Source organism: Ambystoma mexicanum, chromosome 1q (assembly GCF_040938575.1).
Source record: "Ambystoma mexicanum isolate Mex_15411 chromosome 1q, UKY_AmexF1_1, whole genome shotgun sequence".
NCBI classification, from domain to species: Eukaryota; Metazoa; Chordata; class Amphibia; order Caudata; family Ambystomatidae; genus Ambystoma; species Ambystoma mexicanum.
Genome location: NC_090922.1, coordinates 1,470,828,108 through 1,470,842,890, shown reverse-complemented (window position 1 = coordinate 1,470,842,890; position 14,783 = coordinate 1,470,828,108). Strand labels below are relative to the sequence as shown.

General features: G+C 44.2%; 1 protein-coding gene across 3 annotated transcripts in view; it reads left to right on the top strand.

Annotated features, from left to right (window-relative positions):
• TESK2 (testis associated actin remodelling kinase 2) overlaps positions 1-14,783 on the top strand; it is an 864,966-nt gene that overhangs the window by 718,954 nt on the left and 131,229 nt on the right. The window lies entirely within an intron of this gene.

Below are 14,783 nucleotides of genomic sequence, written 5' to 3'. Positions count from 1 at the left end.
AGTTTGGTTGACACCTATACCTGGTAGAATGGTCTATTCACTTCTACAATTGACCACATATTCATGTCTGGCAATTTGCACAAAGCTTATGCATCCTTTAAACTGATTAATAATGATTTTAGTGATCATAGATTTGTCAAAAAAGAACTGTATTTAAATCTTCAGCAAAACCTGAGCAATTTCTATAGGTCACTTGTAGAAGTGAAACCAGCAAAACATAGAATATCGTGGCACCGGGGCAACGTGTCAAAAATTAACATGGCTATCAATAATGACAACTATGGGCTACAATTGGCTGAACGATGGAAGTTATTCTCGGGTGAGGAATTTAGTACTTGCATCGCTAAAATAATCACCCGATTAAACAACTCAAAGATTAACACAGCTTGTCCCAAACATCCTCCTGTTTTTGATCACCTAGTAAAAGAGCACAAAAAATTGTGTAATAAAAATGTATGGAAAATTAAAACTCTCTCTCGATCAGGAAGGGGAACTCTTGTTAATCCGCAAAGAAAAACAAAAATTGAAAAATTGGTTGAAATTACACAAGGCTACGATGCTACAAAAAGACAGTGAGGCTATGATAAGAGCGTTAAAAGGTTCTTCTAGGAATTTTTGGAAACTAATTCACGCTCTGGAATCCTCCTTATTATCGTCTCGGGTGAATAGCTTGCCAGAGGAGGCCTGGGTAGGACACTTTGGGGCACTTTATGCAGCGGATAAAATCCCTGGTATGATGAGGCTGGGAATATATGAACACGATTGGGAGTGTTTTTTCTCTGAACTTGAGATAACGACCCAAATTACAAAATCTAACCCTTCCAGAGCGGCTGCACCCAATGGCCTATCGAACATCATATTTGAGGCTGACCCATTCTTATGGACAAATTCTCTCTTCATCCTGTTTGGGAACATTGCAACTTCGAAGTGTATTCCATCGACCTGGATAATTTCATACACCATTCCCATATACAAAAAGGGGGATAGGGGTGACCCACAAAACTATCGGCCCATATCTTTACTGGATGCCGACTCTAAGATCTTTGCTGGTTTGGTTCCCCACTCGATTGAAGAGTAGATAGAAAAAGACTCAATATTACATTGCAACCAGTTTGGCTTCAGAAAGCGAATGGGAACAGAATCGGGTGGCCTAATATTTTCACTCCTACAGGACTACCAAAGTACGAGAGTGGCCACCCCGATATTTGTGGCAAGTATAGATTTATAACAAGCATTTGATAGTGAATAGGTCCCTGCTGTGGTCCAAAATGGCATTTATAAGAATGCCTAAGAATATTATATCCCTCCTAATCCATCTACATGAGGGTTCTGGCATTAAAGTCAGAATGAACTAGGACGTTACACTTTCAATCCCTATACCTATGCGGAACGGTCTCAGGCGGGGCTGTATCTTTGGCCCTACCTTGTTCCACCTTTTTATATCTGACGTCGCAACTACACTGGACACAGCCGCATTTATTACGCACAAAATTGAAGGGACTAAGTTAAATTGGTGTTCTTACGCTGATGATTTTTTGTTGTTAGATCGAACCCAAGTTGGGACTTCAACGTTTGATAAATAAATTCAAGGATACATAGATGTTAATGGTCTAAAGATAAATGAAAATAAATTTATAATTCTAATTTGGGCCCAAATAAGAAAGCAATAAGACATAGCTGGTATTTAAAGAACTATAAGCTTGAGACTAGGCGATCATTTGTGTATTTACGGTACCCCATATTTGCTCATATAACAAATGCATATTTTGATGTGCTGGAGGAACGAGTGACTAATTTGATTGCGCAGACTAAGAGAATAGACAGGATGTATTGTAAATTCTCTTTTTTGCCTTTATGTTTTTTTAATTTGAAAGCTGTCCCAAAGCTCAGCTACGGCCTTGAATTTTTTCCTCAATGCTTAGAACAAATATGCTCAAAGATCGAGACTAAGTACTGGAGAAGTATACTTTATTACCTTCCGAAATGCATTCCTATATCTGCCATTAGATATGAATTGGGCCTTCAATCGCTGAAAAGCCAAATTGAATGGAAAAAATTGGCATTACTAAGAAAACTATTAGTGGGATCAGGAAATACTCTATACGCATTTCTGGGCCTTCGGTTGAGATAGGGGACAACTAAATCAAAGTTTTTATTATCACTGTATGAATTGTCAAGAATACTGCTAGCTAAAATCAGCAAAGATTTAGAACATCTGATAACTAACCCCATTCATGTGAAAAATAGATGGGCAGACCGGGTAGAAACTATGGAGAAAGTAAAAAGTTCATCTGTATACTCCGAAATGGTTTCAGATTGGAAGTCGTGGGAGCTTTGGAACCATACTTAGTTAAATTTCCAGAGAAAAAAATGGAGGTGTAATTTTATGCGATTTCGTTTTTAATGCACTAGCCACTGGGCAAATACTAGAAATTAGAGATAAACTTGGGAAAGGTCATGTTCTGTGTCGCTTTTGTAAGAATCCAATCATAAAAGAAACTCTTAAGACATCTATTCTTAGAATGTGAAATCATTGACAAGGAGCGTGAAACCTATTTTGGAAAGTTTGCATCACCAACTGAGATACTTCCCAGATGTAATTTGGTGGAATATGCTTCATGGCAACTCAATTCGCTTAAAAATCTCAATTGATATGATATGATATGATATGGCATTTGTAACGCGCCTATACACAAGTGTTTCAAGGCGCGACGAGGCAGGGGGGGGGGGGAACAAGGGGAGACAGACAACGATCTTACTAGGCCAGGTGTCATTCAGATCGCGCTTGTAAGATTTCTGTCGAATGTATGCGAGTTGATATTTTAAAGTACGTTTTTGGAAGAACTGAAATAACTATTATTGTAGCAAGCATATTAACCTGGATTTTATACCTTCTTTGTTTTTCTTCGAAATGTGTTACGTAATTTTATTGAAATTTAGGTAATTGTACTGTATTGTGTGTAGGTTAGCTAAACTGGATTATTCTTTGTGTGTAGATTTTCTGTTTCTTTGTATTTGAATAATTGACTGTTTTTGTAGAGGTTTTGTTCTTGAACCCAAATACAAATCAAGAAAAAAAAAAAAAATTCTTGGTATGACTCCGATTTGACCTCTCTGAAACACAAGGGCAAAGCTGCAGAGGGGAAGTTGCAGGCATCTAGCCCATCCTCTGACAAACTGGCCCGCTGCCTACTCCAAAGGCAATTGTCATGATGCCTACCTCCAAGGAGCCAGGCCGGGCCCAGCAACCCCAGAGGCAGACATCATTTTTCCCAGGGAAGTCTCAGCGGGCCCAAGTCGGGGCCCTTTGGACTCAGTCCTGGCGCCTTAGGCGCCAGGCTCATAGCGGACCCCAGTCCTGGCGCCTTAGGCGCCAGGCTCATAGAAGAGGATATGTGTTTAAGTGCTTGGGTGCACACTTACCTGATGCAGACCTTGCTGCTTCATCCAGGCCCTCTTGAGGCCTGAATGGGACTACTTTACCTGTAGGACTACTTCACCACCCGGGTGTGGTCGGGGAAGGATACATACCTGATTGGTGGAAGGATACATACCAGGAACTTCTTCCAAGGCTATTTAAACCCCACCCGAACAGCCACACATGCTTCGCGTTGTTCTGCACCTAGCAGCTGGACGCTCACCGTGTCAGCTCCTGCATCCTGACTTCAGCCACGCCTGCCAGCACCCTGGAACACCTGCAAGGGGAGAAAGGAAGAGAATAGGAGAAGAAAAGCCCTTACCTGCTAAATCTGCATCCCGGAGTCATTTCTCCAACGGCCCTGAAAAGGAAGACATCATTTTAAAGGCATTTTGTTTCGATCGCTGCAGCGCTGCATTTTACTCACCTTTGCAAGGCGCTTCCATCTTCAGCAGCGATCTTCCGGATTCAGCTACGCCCCGGCGCCTAGAGGAAAATAGACAAGAACAAAGGTGAGAGGGAGAAAAGGAATAAGGAAAGCTCAGTTTCCTTTTAAGTCTTACCTGTTGGATTATTCCCACTGCATTTCGGGTCCTGCCGCTTCCTGGCATCTCGGACCCCGGCCCCTATGGGGGAAAAAAGACAAAGACATTGAATGAGCGAATGAAAAGACATTACCTGAGCGCTCATCCAGAACTGTTTCACTTCGGGTCGGCGCCATATCTCCGGCACTCCGAACCCCGGCCCCTAAGGGGAAAAAGACATAAGCATTAGCGCTTGCGGCAATTAGACAACGAACATTATTATTAAGCTTGAACTTTTGAACACAACTTTTACAGCGCCTTACCTGAACAGTCAAGCTTACCTGAACTCCCATCAATCCTCAATCCAGTGAAGTAACTGGGTTTCAACGCGCCCCTGCATCAGAAGCAGGATGGAGAGCTCATCCTTCCAAACCCTAAGGTGAGGCTTCACGGGGAATCGTGGAGGGTTGGAAGGGAGTGGGAGGCTTGAGCATTGTTCCACAGTTGGTAATATTCCCTTTTCACGCACAGGAGGGTATCCAACGAGCCAGGGAAGCCAGAATAGAGGGGCCCTTCCTGTCCATCTTCAGAGTTCTGCGCCTTCGACGCCGCGCCTCCGTGGGAACCAGGTGAGCGTTACAGCAATACTGTCACTCATTCTGCTCCAAGAAGAGGGCTCATGTCCAACCCTGCATCTCTGGAGCCACCAATAACATGGCTGAACTCTTTAAAATCTGCAAGGAACCTGCCAACTTGCAGTCTCCTTCTCTCCTCCTCCCTCCCAGGCCCTCTGCTCTGCAGTGGTCACCCACTTTTCCTCAAACTCTGGACATCCTCCTGTTCTCCCCCTTGAGCGCCCCCCTCTCGCCTCACTTGGCACCCCCTCCCCCATACTCTCCTCTTTCTCTCCCATTGCACCAGATGTGATCTCTAGAGTTGTCCGCTCTATGAAGGACTCCTTTAAACATGTGCTCCCCTGCTCCTCAAGAACCATCAAGGACAACATTGCCCCTCTCCAGCCTTGGCTTACCTCTGCAACCACTCCTTTGCCACTGGCTCCTGTATTCAAGCCCTCTCTGGGGCACCCTCTCCAAAAAAAAAAGCCTGCTGACCCTTCTTGCCCAGCCGACTATTGCCTTATCTCCATCACCCCTGTCTTGGGCAAACTCATGGGGAAGCTAGTAATCCCCCAACTGACCCTTCACACCAAAATGGCTGGCTGCCTCCTCGACCACCCGTCGAGTTTTAGAGCTGCCAGAGACACAAACTGCTCTCCTGAACACCCACGAAGACCTACCCTCTAACCTGGACTGTTAACACTCCCTCTGTTCTGATCCCTCCTCGATCTCTCTTCTACATTTGACAGTCAGCCACTCCATCCTCATAAACAGTCTCCATGATACCCTAGTCATCACGGACTGGTCACTGGCGTGGCTGACCTCCTTCCTTTCAAATAGATCTTCCCAAGAGCAAATGGGCCCTTTTCTCTCCTCCACCTCACGCTCTATCCTTTCTCCTTTGCTCTTTCAACATCTACCTGGCCCACCTGATCTCCACTTTCTCCCCTCATTTGCAGTGTTGCCCAGATGAGACACAGCTGCCTTCCTCCACTTTCTCCCCCCTCATACCGGACTGCTATTCCGCCATGGGGCTCTGTAATGATCTCTGCCTTAATGCCAGTAAGACACAGATCCTTCTCATTGGGAGGCCTGCTCCTTGTTCCCCCTCTCCCCCGATTCTCTGGCTTGACTCCTCTCCCCTCACCCACTTGTGAGGCAAAAACCTTGGGATCATCTTTGACTTTCTCTTACTCCCCACGCATCATGGATCTTTCCAAGAAGTCCAACTTTCAGTTGCATCTCCTCAGGGGCATTCTACTTTTCCTCACCTTCCCCCAGAAGCTCAATGTCTCCAGAGCCCTGGTTCTCTCTATGCTAGACTACTGCAATAGCACCTTCCTCAGTCTGCCTCTTTAGTTCCTTTGCCCCCTTCAGCTATTCCAGAATAGGACTGCAAGACTTATCCTTGGCCTCAGCCCAGGAACCACATCTCTCCAGCCCTAAAATCTCTGCACTGGCTCCCGGTGACCTCTAAGATCAAATTCAAGACCCTTTGCATCATCCACAAGGCTGTCTGGGGCCTGGGACCTCTTTACATCCAGCTTTCCCTCCCTAAATCCCGGCCAGAGTAATTTGGTCTTTTGGGTCCAACTCTCTGCAGGTCAAATGCTTCTCCAAACAGAGTGGGGCCAGACCGCCTCCACCAGTCCCTCCAGCATCCGTTGCCAGCACTTCCCCTCGGGCTTCATTCCCTGTACTAGCCCAACTTGTTCATCCCTGTCCACTGCACTCATCTCCTCTGCCCCCCACACCCCTTTTAACCTGGCACTTGCCGCCTTGGCCTGCCCCCACACTGTGGGGGTACCCCACTCCTGCACTTCTCCATCTACCCCCGCCCCCTTGCACTTACCACTTTGTCATGCACTTGCACGGTTGGATTGTCACATGGCCAGTATAACCGTTTTTTTGTTCTACTTGGTTGATTCCCATGTCGTCCATCACCCCCCAGCCCTCTTTTCCTGTGGCACCTGGGAACACCTGTGTACAGGCGCCGTGCAAATGTCCAATAAATATAGCCACTGTGTTGGATCTAGCCGTGCTCTGAAATCTGCCACTGTTTTAAATCCTGCTGCTCTTTGAGGTTTGCCACTGTGTTGAATCTAGCTACCCTGTAAAGTCTGCCACTGTTTTGAATCCTACCAACCACCCCCTGCAACTTGATCCTCTCCCGTAAACCTCCTACATACCACACATGCCAAAAAGGGCCAGCCATGCTACACACAAGCCCACAAGCCACTCATCTGTCACAGGAACAAACATCCGCCAACTACCCAGAAACTGGACGCTACCCTACCGGACACACGCACATTTCACACAACCAAAGAACACTGAGAAAACCAACATGCACAGATGCCAGTTCCTCTGGGTTCTGCTAGCATCAACAGAAGAGCACAACCTCTATCCAGTCCATATTCGCTCCCTAACTGACACCACCCTTTCTTACAGAACCAGGTGAGCAGCGGGAGACCATGCCAAATGGCAGCAGTGCATGGTATAAATCAACATAACATTACTAACTTCAATATGGCATTTGCAGAGAATTGGACTGAGCAATTGATGCTTCTCATGTCTATTCTGTACTGCTTGCGCCTTTTTAAGTGTTTTTAATAGGCTACCTCCACAAATGGAACCTGGCCTGCACATACGATGTCATTGCCTTTTCTATGCTTTGCAAGCAATTCTTGGTTTTCGATAGTGGATACAGATCCTTGAGCAGCCTGTAGGAATGGGGACATAGGGACATGAATTTACCTGTACAAGAGTCTCTACAGTGGCTAACTTGTGCTTGCATATAAATCTGTGGAAAATGCATATTGGTGATTAGTTTATTATTTATATGGCGCACCCGACCTGGGGGTATCTGGTCGCCTTTACATGGTGAGTTACAGGAATACTTTCAACTTGGTTACAACATTTACAAAGAAGGAAGAGGTTGTGGCAGATCAAAGAATACATAATAAATTCCACTTGAGACTACAACATTGCATTGAATGGGGGTGATGACAGTAATGCCAAAAAGTGAAAAATACAGATGAAAACACAGTAAACACTTATGCAAAAATATATATATACAGATGTTCAAAATGAAGGAGAAGCTTCATATGTAGCCTAGGGATCAGAGCAGAGCCTGTATGATCTATACATGGCTAGTGCTGGCCATCAGTGTTGTTAGAGATGAGCCAGCTATAATGCTGCGCCTGAATATATAGAAGGATTGGTCTGCTCTCAAATGAGGGTAAGGCATTCCAGGCCTGGGCTGTCATGCCGGGAAGCTAGTTCCCCCTGACCTTTTTAGCTTGAATCTGGGTACCACTAGACTTGCTGAATTAATGGTCCTAGTAGGGCGGGGTTGAAGAATGTTTGTTAATTCTCTCAGAGAGGTAAATAGGGGCTGCATGGTTAAGGCATTTATGCGTGAGGCATAATGTTTCGAGCATGATTCTATCTTTGGTGTTGAGCCATTTGGTCTGTCTCCTCAGATGAGAAATGTTCTCCCTTGGGTGTACGAAGAGCAGCTCTTAAGGCATTGTTTTGCAGGGTTTGGACGTTATTGATGAGGTATTTGTTGGCCCCTAAGTAAAGAGCATTACAATAATCCAACCTGGATAAAATAAGTGCTCTTGCTAGGGTGGTGCAGCTTTCCTTCGATAAGAATGGTCTACATGCTCTGATCAGCTTACATGTGTAGGCTGTGGCGGATGCCACTGAGCTAACTTGTTTATTAAGTGTGAGGCCCGAGTGTAGGTAAAAGCCTAAGGCTTTTACTACTTTTGCCAGTTAATGGAGTTGCCATCAATGTTGAAGGTGGTGTAGTTCTGGCCTAGTTTGTTGAGGTTGGACGTCGAGCCAAGTACTAGCAACTCGGTCTTGTCATCATTCAGGCATAGTCCGTGTGTGGCCATCCATGCCTGAATGATGAGGTATATTTTATTCACCAAAGCCAGGTCCCTTTCATACTTGCCCGATAGGGGTATGAGGATCTGGGTGTCATCTGCATAGTTAGTGTAGGTGACACCCAGATGATCTAGGTCATCGAACAAGGGCTTTGTGAATATATTATACACTGTGGGGGAAACACATGAGCCTTGTGGAACCCCACAAGTTAGAAGTATTGGGTTAGCCGCTGCAAATGGTGAGAAGACTTGCATGGTCCTGTTATTGAGGAAGGATTTAATCCAGGTAATGACACTGTGGAAGAAGTGCGTTGCTGAGGACAAATGGTTGCAGAGGACTTGGTGCTCCACCAAGTCAAACGCAGCCGAGAGGTCAAGGAGTAGCAGCATGGCTGTTTTTCCCTTGTCTTTCAGTTCGTCAATCTGTGTTTTTAGGTCTATTAATGCGGTCTCGGTGCTGTGCTGGTGTCTGAAGCCCGATTGTCGGACTCGCAGGAGGCGATTTGACTCTAGGTAATCCTGAATTTGAGTATAGGCCACTTTATCGTGGATCTTAAGTAGAAAAGGCACAGTGGTGATGGGCCTGTAATTTGTCGGGATAGAGGGGTCTAAAGTCTGTTTTTTCAGGAGGGGTAGGACCCAAGATTCTTAAGCTGCAGGGGACTGTGTCAGAAGTAAATGAGGCATTGATAAATTTAGTTATGAAAGGGGAGAGGTCTCTGGCCGCGTCTTTGATGATCTGTGCTGGATAACTGTCTCCATGGCAATTAGATGGTTTGAGCGAAATAATTACTTTTTCAACCTCCTAGATTGAGGCTTGGGAAAATGTTCATTGGTTAGGTTTATTGGTGGCTACTGTAGCAATGCTGGGTTTGTCTATACTAGGTAGGGTAGCTTTTTATCCGCAATTGTGCTCTGGAGTAAGGAGATTTTATTTTGTATGGCATTCTGTACACTTGTGCACCAAGGCTTCTCCTTGAGGCAATCATCTATGGGATGGGAGCTTCCAGTTCCCTGTTCCCTGAGAATGGTAAATAATTCCCTAGTCATTGAGCTGGCTTTATTGATCCTGAATTGTAAGATTCTTGTTTGGCGCGTACAATTTCTTTTTTGTAAAGTGATGTTTGGTTAATCAGGTTGGGTTTTATTTTCGTCAGTGGGGCTGACTTTCCATAGGGCTTCAAGATTCCTTTTTTCCCCTTCTCAAAGTTTATAGATGGGTGTAAACCAAGAGTTCAAATTGGCTTTTGGTTTGCTTTTCTTTAACTTAATTGGCGCAATTGTATCCAATTGTATCCAAGGCTTTTGTCATGGCATCGTTGTAGGCATGTATAAGGTTGTCTGGACTAGTTGAGTTAGGAAGTAGGTCAAGAGTCAGCAAGAGAAGTGGAATGATCTTATCTGCAGTGATGTTCCTTTTTGTTGCTTGTGGGGAGGGATGGTGCGATAGGCGTAGCCTTTGGTTTAGTGGTATTGGCTGGCATAGTGAACGATATCAGATGATGATCTGTCCAGATTAGGGGAGTTATAGATAGGATAGAAGTGATGCAATTATAGTCAGCAACCCAGTCAAGGGTTCTCCCTTTGTCATGGGTAGCTTGGGTCACTCTTTGTGTGAGCCCCTGTTCGGTTAATATGTTGGCAATGACCAAGGCTTGGTGATCATTAAATCCTAAATTAAAATCTCCAAGCAGGAGTATTTGGGAGGTCAATTTGGTATTTTCGGAGAGGAGGGCAGAGAGGTCCTCTTCAAATAATCCGGTTGGACCTGGTGGCCTGTACATGTGATGAATGGTAAGGGTGTCATTGTCGGCGATGGGGAGTTTAGCTGCAAGTAGTTCACATGAACTCATAGTGGCAGAGGATGTAATTCTCATGGCCAGCTTGGATTTGGCAATGAGTGCGATACCACCGCCTCTGGTGTCCAACCACATCTCCCTTGTACACAATGTCTTCATAGCTAGGCGTTTGCAGCCTCTAGATGTTCTCATGTTATTAAATGACTTTCGGCTATTCTGTCTTGATACTGCGAAATCACTTCTATAATTGTGTCAATCTGTGGACTTCACCAATGCTAGTGGAGCACTGTTACAATTTACATGGGCTCCGACCTGCCTAACCGAAACAGCTCCATTAGAGCAGTCTTTATAGAACGTGCATAACACGAAGATGCAAGAATAAAATGGACCTAGCACAGAAGTAGGTAGAGGCATTTCTAGAGGGGGGCTGTGGGGGCTATAACCCTGGGTATATTGGTTGTATCCCTGGGTCGAAGCCCAGGGGCTACAAGCAAAAGGCTAGTTAGCCCAGAGTCCCGACAGTCCTGAAATTATCATAGCCCCAGATCTTGTCCAAAACTGGTATAGCAGAGTGGGTATGCCTCTTTCATATGGTTTCAACATCCCCGAATAAAGAAGCTTAATGATCAGATGTGGTTGTGGGTGTTGTTGTAAGCTGTCGCACATAAACGTACAAAAACGCTACAGATATAGTCAACATAATAAACGCACTAGGTCTCTCCCAAAAAGTCAACAAACCTACCCACCAAAAAGGGAGAATATTGGATTGGATGGCGGATTACAACTGTACAGTTACTATCTCTTCCATCCTGCCGCTCCCTTGGACAGACCCTCACTGGTGTCCTTCCACCTATCCACCACAAGACCCATCCCATTGGCTTTTCCATCAGCGCCTCCATGCTTAACTAGAAATAAAAAAAGCATCACAGTAGAGAAAATGATCCCTGCTATCCTTCCCACCCTTAATGAACTATCAGATAATCTCGATCCTAGCATCCGAGCTCACAAATTCAACAATATCATGCTCACCACCCTGGACAGAATTGCCCCTCAAACTCAGACCCAGTAAACCAATGGCCCACTTAAACAAATGTTTAACACCACAACTCAAAGACCTTTGCATCCTAAAAAGAAAAAGTGAAACTAATTGGAGACTCCGCCCTTCCAGTGAGAACAAAGCCAAACTAACCTCGCTTTCCTCACATTATAAGAAGGAAGTCTGCCGGGCAAAACGTAATTCCTATGCTGAGCGTATTGCCAAATCTAATTCTAGTATGAAAGAACTCTTCTCTATACTTAAGAATTAGAGTCCCCAATAGCTACTCTTGACATCTGTACTAAAGATAAATCTTGGTGTACAGACATTCAAAATGCTCTAACTAATAAAATTGACACGCTCCAAAATAAAATTCTGCAAAAAAAAGAAACACTGAACCTTCAGCACTCGCCTAATATCCCTATGCATAGTGTTTCACTACCGGCACACAATAATACTTTCAATTTTTCCAAAATGTCTACCCTGCATGTAGAAAAAATCATCCTGTCACTGAAGCCCTCTAACTGCAAAGGCGACATCTGCCCAGCACAACTAATAAAAGATGCTGCCAGAGATTTTTCCTCATTCATCACCAAATTGATTAATGCTTCCTTTGCCACAGGCACTATCCCTGCCAACCTTAAACCGTCCTGGGTGCTCCCCCCTCATCCCTACCAATTACCAGCCTATTACCACGGTCCCATTCTTACTCAAAATATTGGATAAAGCCGTCTACAACCAAATTCAAAAACACCTTAAATTGCATAAACTCCTAGGTAACAGATAATCTGGGTTCCGCCCTTTACACGGAACGGAAACCGCCTTAATCGACTTAAAATCCCAAATAGATCAGCTGAGAGACAAAGGGAAGCCAGTACTTCTGCTCCTACTTGATCTTTCAGCTGCACTTGATCTGGTCAATCACAAGGTCCTCTGCCGACACCTCAACTCTGCTGCCCACTTCTCCCCAGAAGCCATCAAATGGATTTAATCCTTCCTGAGCGAGAGAACAATGAGTCTTCTCTCCCTCGGCAGCTGCAGACCCAACACCTATCCTGTGCAGTGTTCCTCAAGGCTCCTGTGTTTCACCAACTCTATACAATATCTTCACCAAACCCTTGTTCGATGATCTGGACCATCTGGGCATTGCCTACACTAATTACTTAGATGATACCCAGATGCTCTTCCCGCTTTCTGGGGATCATAGTAAGAACACAGAGTTGGTGAACAAAGTTTATCTTATCATCCAAGCATGGATGGCCACTCATGGCCTATGTTTGAACGTTGATAAGACTGAGTGGATAATTCTGGGCTCTCAGAACAACATTAAAAAATTAGGCCAGGAATTCTCCTCATTCAATATTGACGGAAATTCCATCAAAGTCTCCAAGGAGGTAAAAACCCTTGGCTTCTATTTGGACTATACACTGTCTTTTGATAAACAGATCAAATATCTGACCTCTTCCACAGCCTACATGTGTAAGCTACTCAGAGCCGGCAAACAATTCCTCTCTGACAGCTGCTTGATCTTGGCTAGAGCCTTAATACTCTCTAGAATTGATTATTGTAATGCCATATACAGTGGTGCTGATAAAACGACTATCCTAAAGCTCCAAACATTACATAATGCTTTAAGAGCAGCCTTGGGTATAAACAAAAGACCCCACATTCCCCCCACCCCCCCTCCCTCAGACGCCAACACAAATGGTTATCCACGGCCAATAAAATACAGCTAAAGACATTATCATTGACTCATAAAGCTCTTAATAACACCGCTCCTAGCCACCTTACAAACTTCAGAGAACAATTTCTCATAGACCTACTAGAGCTGGTAATACTAATTGCCTGACCATACCTAAATATAAGCTTACCACTATCGGTGGTAATAGTTTCCCTGTAAAGGCTGCTAAATGTTGGAACTCCCTGCCACAAGACCTGAGAGCAGACCAACCTTTCGTTACATCATCGTTACAGACCCCTAGCATCCTACCCACTAGAAAATGCATATTATTTCACACTTGTGAGCCCTATTGATATACGGAGAGTACTACTCTGTAATTTGTATTTCTGCACACTATTCATGGCTTATTATTGCTACTATATAGGCCACCGTATTTCTGTATATATTTGCACATTCTGTATATTCTGTATTTATGTAAGTTCTGTACCTGGTGTATATTCTGTAACTATGTAAGCTTTGCATCTTCATACTGCTGTGCCCTTTTACTTACGGGTCTGGTGCGCATAATAAATGATTAAACAAACAAACCTGGAGGTCGAACTGGCTAGCACCTGGCAGATGCATAGCATGTGATCAATTCTTGATCTGAATGGAATAGATATGTTTATGCAGGTTGCATGTTGAGATGCATCATGGTAAAGCATATGGTGGCTATGCGATGTATGGTGCTGAAAGCATAGTTTCAGGCTATGTCAGCGCAGCAGCAATTGAACAAAAGCTACTGATTCAAGAAGGAAGTGGAGAAGGGGATGTGGGTGGCTCAATTGAATGGGTTATAATGCTTAATGATCTTCTGTTCTCTCCAGACACTTAAGCTCCTTGGGCTCTGGCCAGCATGTGCTCAGTACATACTAGCTTACTCCTGGGGTTTTATGGCTCTATCCTACCAGTGTGCACATGGGGAATTCCACGAGAAGTGGATTGCATTATCATGCCAGATTAATTGTTCACTTTGGCCCACTGCTAGGCTCAGTTGGAGAACTTGATTGGTTGGTTTCTTTTTTATTTTTATTCTTTATTTGAAATGTTAGTAATTAGAACAGGAATGGGCAATAAATCACAAAGTCTCATAACACAGCATAAAGGATACAAACATTTAGGAACAGAAAAAGAAAGAAAAACAAAATCTTCAAGGTGAACTAGTACCTACTCAAAAAAGCTCCCCAGACCTTCACATGTAAACTCAATTTTCCCATTTTTCTGTAAATAAATTTCTCTATTTGCTAAGCAGTTCATTTCTGTAATCCAATCCTCCTAAACTGGTGAGTCACAAGATTTCCAGCTCCTCAAAATCGTTTTATTTGCAAATAGAAGCACCTCTGAACAAACATTTATTTTCTGATAGCGAAAGGTCCTCAAGTAAATAATATCAGCCTAGCACCACTGTTTTAAAATCCAATTCAATATTTTGGTGCAAAACCCCGAGACAAAGAATACAAACCTCATGCTAAAACCCACAAACCCTCACACAGTCCCACAGAAGATGTTCCATACTGCCTTTCTCACTCCAGCACCACCAACAAACCTCAGAATCAGACAAACCTCTATTTTTAAGCCTTTCGGGCTCCAAAAAACTCATCACAAGCCATAGGTCAGAAGTGTTTTCACAACCCACTCTTGGTTGGTTTCATGGCATAGTAAGCGAACCTTTGGAGAAGGGTTGATCAGTGTTACATTCTATAGCGTTTGTTCATGATGAGCTAAGCTATTTTGGAAAAAGAAATCAAAGAGATGCGCAAATAAGGCATGAGC